Source organism: Alligator sinensis, unplaced genomic scaffold (genome assembly GCF_000455745.1).
Source record: "Alligator sinensis unplaced genomic scaffold, ASM45574v1 scaffold353_1, whole genome shotgun sequence".
Lineage (NCBI taxonomy): Eukaryota > Metazoa > Chordata > Crocodylia > Alligatoridae > Alligator > Alligator sinensis.
This window is the reverse complement of record NW_005842075.1, coordinates 369,108-375,388: the sequence shown is the minus strand read 5'-3', so window position 1 is coordinate 375,388 and position 6,281 is coordinate 369,108. Positions and strand designations below refer to the sequence as shown.

Below are 6,281 nucleotides of genomic sequence, written 5' to 3'. Positions count from 1 at the left end.
TGCTGAACTGTTTTGTAACCTTTGATATAGAAACAGTTATACCCCTGTCTATGCACAAAGTTACAGTTGTCCATTGAAATAAATCTCTAGATCACTATGCTCTGTATCTGCTTCCAAGCATGATATTATCTAGATACTTATAGTAAAACACCCAAGCAAGTGAACAAGTTGAAACATTTTATGAGACATTGTTGCTAAGGTAACCATCTTCTCTCTGTGTTCATTACTTTATTACCACTTTAGGTGAAATTAAAAAAAAATTATAATCATACGCTAGTCAATTTGCCTAGGATATATGTATAATGGAACCACGCACTTGCCTTGCATGTCCAAAGAAGCTGCCTGGTTTTTCAGAATAAACTAGTATTGATATTTATTTTGTAACCATCTTCATCTCCTCACACTTATTTGTGATTATGCACATGCTACAGTCATACCCCATAACACTAAAATATAATGTCATTACAGCCAGACAGTTTCATACCAGGAGTGAGCTGTGCTCTGATTTTTTCTCTAGCAATTAAAAAAATTATGAGAGGAGTCTGCATGGCACATAATCCCTGAAGTTAAACTCATAGGTCTGTGGAAGGTGATGCAGAATTGAGCTGTTAGTAAGACCAAGTAAAATTTGAGTACTGTAGTGCAAAATAATCTACAAAACATAATGGAAAGCACATACACATGCCACACCATCAACATGGCAGCCCTTCCCCCTCTCCTTTTTTTCAGGGTAAACTCAGGCCAATATTAACATCCTGGTAAACTAAGTGAATTCCAGAGCCAGATTCTTCAGATTAATTCTCAAAGCAACTGAATACATGCTGTTGGTTTTGGGGACCCCTCCTTATTTTTTTATGTTTACAAACCGTATGTTGTTTCTATTAAGCAGAAAGATGGTCATTCCAAGATGCATCCATAGGAATAGTAATAGTTTGGAAAGATAACACCATCTTAAAATGGGCAAAGATACAAAACTTGATTTGACCTGTAAGAGTGTCTGTAGTACCTCTTCTCCCTTGCATATGGGGCTGGTATAGATACCTCCCAACAAGGTCACCTTAGAAATACATCTTTCTTTTTAAAAAGGGTCTAAAACATGGCAGCAATTGTCAAGAACTTCCATAGTTTTCTTCTCTGTCACTAACACTACCATATACCACTAAATTGAAACATATCTTAAAAATACAACCCATTCCTAGTAAGAAATGTTAAGGGGAGGATCTTTGAAAGCCTGTCAGAAGCCATACTCTAACCACTGCTGTCCCCCACTCCCTGCTCCCGCTTCCCCTTAATCTCTGGTAGCTTTTCATTGCTGGAGTCAAATACAGTCACTCCAGCAATCTCTCTGTTTAATGCAGTACAAGACTATATTATTTTGTTAACATAAGGGTGTCATATATACGGCCTGCAAGACAGATTCAGCCTGCTGAGCTGCTGTACTCAGCCTTTTGGCCTACCAACTGGCCACCAGAAGTTGGGGGGAGTGACCTGCCACAGAATCTGAGACGAATCTGACACCCCTTCTTTAACAGATTCCCTGCTAGGTTGTAGGAAAATATGAAAGTATGTTTAACAGCTGCCTCCCACACACTGTGCCCTTTCCCTCACTTCGTGTGAATGTGAAAAATTTGTTAGAGAACTGATGACAGTCTAAACAGGCAAAGCCAGGTCTGAATATGGAGGCCCCTCCACATACAGAGCCCCAGAGAACTGCTGGGGCTAAACTTTATTTTTACCACTTATGTCACTTGGTATTTGAAGACTTAAATGGAAGTTATATCATGTGCATGGATGCTGTATTTTTAAGGTCCAGAATAGTCTAGATGCAGAGCTAGCAGGTAGGAGGCAGATATAACTAGAGTGGCCTAGAAACTAACCCTCAGAAGGAAGGGAAGCTGGAGATTTGCTAAGCCGCCACTAGTTCAGTGTAAGCTGCATGTACATATTTCTGTCAGCCTTTATTTTACAAAATACTCCATATTTTACCTAGCAATGTCTCTTCAAGCCAACAAAAATGTGGAGTTATGGCTCAAACTTTTCTTTGAACTTTCCACATTTACAGCTCAGCCAGGCAGCTAATACTATATTATAGAAAATCACTCAGATCTGGGAACACCCTTTAAAGCTTAGGCAATGAATGTTTAAGGCATATATATTTACAGCATGCACTCTCTTTATGGCGTTAAGGTCATAAACACTGATGAACAGGGAGTTATAGATGAAGTCATAGTTAAAACTTTCCGTTCTCTTATTTGTATAAATCAAGTTCTAATCCTAAATGTAGTAAAGCTCCTTTGCTCTCCCCTCCACCATGAGCACTTTATGCTGCTCTGGTCTGGCTGCACACATGGGCCACAAAGGGACAGTAAAAAACTGAAAGTGAATAATACCCTTGCCTCAGAAGCTGTCTAGGACTGACAGAAGGTTTAGGGAACCCTTAAAAAGTAGTGCAGGTGTGGGACATATCAGAGGTGAGAACAGAAGTAACCTAGCACTAGTTCTGGACTCCTGGTTATTCCACAGGCAGCCCTAAATTTGCCAAAAAGCTTAGGCAACCTCAGTGGCAGCAAAACTAGACAAATGCTGAGTAGTTCTTGGAAAGGGATTCATGTGTCTATATGGAATTCTTTGCAGCCTCAGGACTGTATCTAGCATTCCCTGGCTTCTGATGATTCATTTTATCTTGAGGCAATCTGGCATATTATTTTAAATAATTTTTATTTCGTTAATATTTCACAAGTACTGGTATAGTTATTTTTAATGAGTATTTAAGAGCAATGGCACACAAACAGTGATACTACTACTAATATAGCAGGTTCTGAATGGCTTCTGTCAGCAGACATGACTGTAAAGAAAAAGAGAGAACTTGGACATTAAGAGCATACTTAAGAATTATTGCCCCAGTCTGGCAAATGGACAATAGAAGTCCTTAGTTTTAGGTACATGAGTAATCCCCTTGAGTTCAATGAGGCTACTTTCCCACCCCCACTGCCTTTTAAATATAAGCAGCTGGCTAAGTCTTTAAGGTTTGGGGCCTTAGTTTACTCTTTGTATTTGAAATAATTTTTTTGGAAATAATATCCCAAACAGACCTTAACAGAAACAGTAAAAGGGTACAAACTGAAATAATTTGATTTACAGTAATGCGACTGTAGCTACTACCTATTTGTATTAAATACAAATCATTACATGAAAACACCATCAGTTATACAACTAGATATGAAATCTGCTTTTCCAATACATAGAGGAGTCATTAATGACTAAAACATATGAGAGTTTTGTTAATTAAAATAATGGCAGAATTCCACTAGGACTGTCCAGGAAGTTTATTATAATAAAAAAGGTTTTTCAGACTAGCAATAAATAGTAAAATACCATGCCATTTTATCATTTTGTACAAAAATGTTTCTTAATCCTTCCTTTTTATTATTGAAAAATGAGAAAGCTCTCTCCCATTTAATTTAATATTTTATGGTTAAAGAATAAGCAAGTATTCCATTTCTTGATTTTCTGGTTTGTGCAGGATATAAACTGGGGCATTAAAAGCTACTCTTATTGTATATAATGAATTATCCCTTTTTTATATTCTCACTCAAGATCCAACTCTGAATACATTTGTATTTGTGAAACATTTTAAGAGCTTGTAGATAATATACATTTGTTTTAAGTGCATGGAAAGACTATAGAAACAAGCCACAATGGGGCTGCATATTAGCAGTCTCTCATGGCATACCTCGGAAGTATTGTGAATTATGACATTGAAGGCTCAGTGCCTTCAGTCATTCAAGGTGTTCCCCACTATCACTAAAAACAATTTAGGGGCATGCTTACAATGGATTATTGCTAGTAAGGTATCCTTCTGAATGATATTGTTCCAGAGGCTACAGGAAGACAAAAGAAATATTTTTACTAGGCCAGTTCTTTCCCCAAAATGCAAGACATGCTTCTTTAAGAGGGTGGTGTTGTAATCAAGGCTACCAATTGCTGCTGCCTACCCCCGAATTGGCATGAGCTAGAAATGGGGGCCTATTCCCCTCACCACCAATTTCCCTCACCAGTGCCTATCAGTAGGCAGGAACTGAAGAGGGGTGGGGGGCAGGGAGCAACCATGAGAGTTTCTGATAGTGCTACAGAGGGATGTAAACTTACAGAGTTTGGGAAACACTGAAGTAGGCTAACTTGATTAATTTAAATATCTGGGAAGGTATTAGTAATATTTTGACAAATGTAGGTAAACTGTCTATGCTTCATGCCATTAGCACCAAGGCTGCCCTCATTCCTGTTACTCTCTTTCCCAACCTGGTCTGAGAACCCTCTTATCCAGTGGTTACGGTCATAGTTAACCCTTCATTGCACCAGACATGAGAACCTCCGGCTCCATTTCCTGCCCTCTTAAGGAGACATATTCTAATCCGCTTCCAGTTCTGCAAATCAGGGAAACAGTAAATTTTGTGCTGTATTAACAGAAGTATTATATGCAAAACTTATGATAGACTCATTCTGCTCAATACTGTTAGGCCTGAGCTGGAATATTTTGTGTTCTTCTGGGCTCCACATTTAAAGGAGGATGCAGAGAAACTGGACAGGATCCAGAGGCAGGCAATGAAGATGATGGAAAGGTTGGAATGCATGCCATCTGAGGAAGCAATTAAAGCATCAACAGGGAGGCAGATGGGACTGAGTCTAATTCTCTTTAAACAACCAGCTACCTTGTGACATGCTGATTTAGAAGTTGTTTGCTCAGGTCAGTCAATCTGTTTCCACCAGAAAAAAAGGGGGAGGTGGGAGGAGAGTAAACTGAAATACCTTTCCATTTGCTTAACACTGTCACAAACTCACGACTTTGCCCAGGAAATGGTATTCAGGCAAATTATATGAAGTTAACTGTGTTCCAAGTAAGAAATCCATGTGATACATCAGCTGTGGTTCTTATTCACTAGAAAAACAACAGCAAAAAATCAATTTGGATGACCATGGTGTTTTGATTGCTACCTGAAATTACGAGCTTCCATTTGGTATTGGCTATTTCCAAATGAATTCAACAGGATAAACATTTTTAACAGTATTTTGTAATTCATTAATAAATGTACTATAAGGATAATATCAGCGTGTTCTGATAAAATACTGCAGGCCTACTACTTACAGTGACTGCCAACTCCTTCTCCAGGTGCAATTAAGTCCTCACAGTCCCCATATGAACCAGGTCTTCCTTTCACTCTCAGTATCAACACTGAATTCATTTGCTGTACCTTCATGTTATATCAGTGTTCCTGGGGGAGAGGGCCTTGCTGATATGGAGGAGGACAGGAAAAATAGTCCTAAATCAATCAGAAGAAATCCAACAAGGGTAAGTACAGAGTCCTGCACTTGGGAAAGAATAGTTGCATGCATAAATACAGACTGGGGAATGACTGGTAGTAGAATGATTGCAGTAGTATGGAGAATGACCCGTGGACCATGAATACTGTGGACCATAAGCTGAATGTGAGCCAGCATATAGAAGGGATCTCATGCAGTCATTTAGTTCAGTGTAACAGGAGACCTCTAACCCCTGTCACTTTAAGAGTGAGGGAATTATTATAATTATGTGGCTTGCAGGAGTGTTGGCAGCTGAATTGGTGCCAGCTGCAAACAGGCAAGCAGCTGAAGGGAGTTAGGAGCCACAGCTTTAAGGCAGTAACAAATTGCAAGCCACTTATCTGAGGGAGGCAGCAAAAAGATAAGCAGGGATACAGGTTTTCTGTTTCTCACAGAAAAATGGAGTAAACAACGGGTTTTACCTTTTACCAGAGGCAAACCCAGATTTCTCATTTTATTGGAGAAGACCCATGGATTTTGCTCCCTGCAGGCTGGCAGAGCTCTAGCTGAGAGCATGAAGCCTGACAAGTTTCAAGAAGAGTGGTGCAGGGATTTTGGGGCAACTGTACCCCAAATTCTTGAAAGCCAAACTCCTGTCACGACTGTGTGTTACAACACAGGGGGGTCAAAACTGGAGGGGTGGTAGCTCTTACTGAAGCCACAAAACCTGCCAAGTTTCAAGGAGATGGGTGCAGGGGTTTGGGGGGAACTGCATCTCAAGCTGTGGACAAGAAAACTGTGACACTGCGTGTGTTAAGGTGCAGCAGGGTGACAGCTGCAGGGATGGTGGCCCCTGGCGAGGCCACGATGCCTGCCAGCTGTTGAGGAGATCGGTGCAGGGGGGTTCTGGGGCCCTGCACCCCTAGCTGCTGATGGACAAAACTCATGCCAAGACTGTGTCTGTCTTGGGGCAGTTGATTGTC

The 6,281-nt window shown here is 40.2% G+C and overlaps 1 long non-coding RNA gene across 1 annotated transcript in view; it reads left to right on the top strand.

Annotated features, from left to right (window-relative positions):
* LOC112550301 overlaps positions 1 to 5,908 on the top strand; it is a 65,181-nt gene extending 59,273 nt beyond the window's left edge. The window contains exon 4 of the long non-coding RNA XR_003094075.1: positions 5,168 to 5,908. This is a non-coding gene — a long non-coding RNA (uncharacterized LOC112550301). The remainder of the gene's footprint in view (positions 1 to 5,167) is intronic.
* The last annotated feature ends 373 nt before the right edge of the window (positions 5,909 to 6,281 follow it).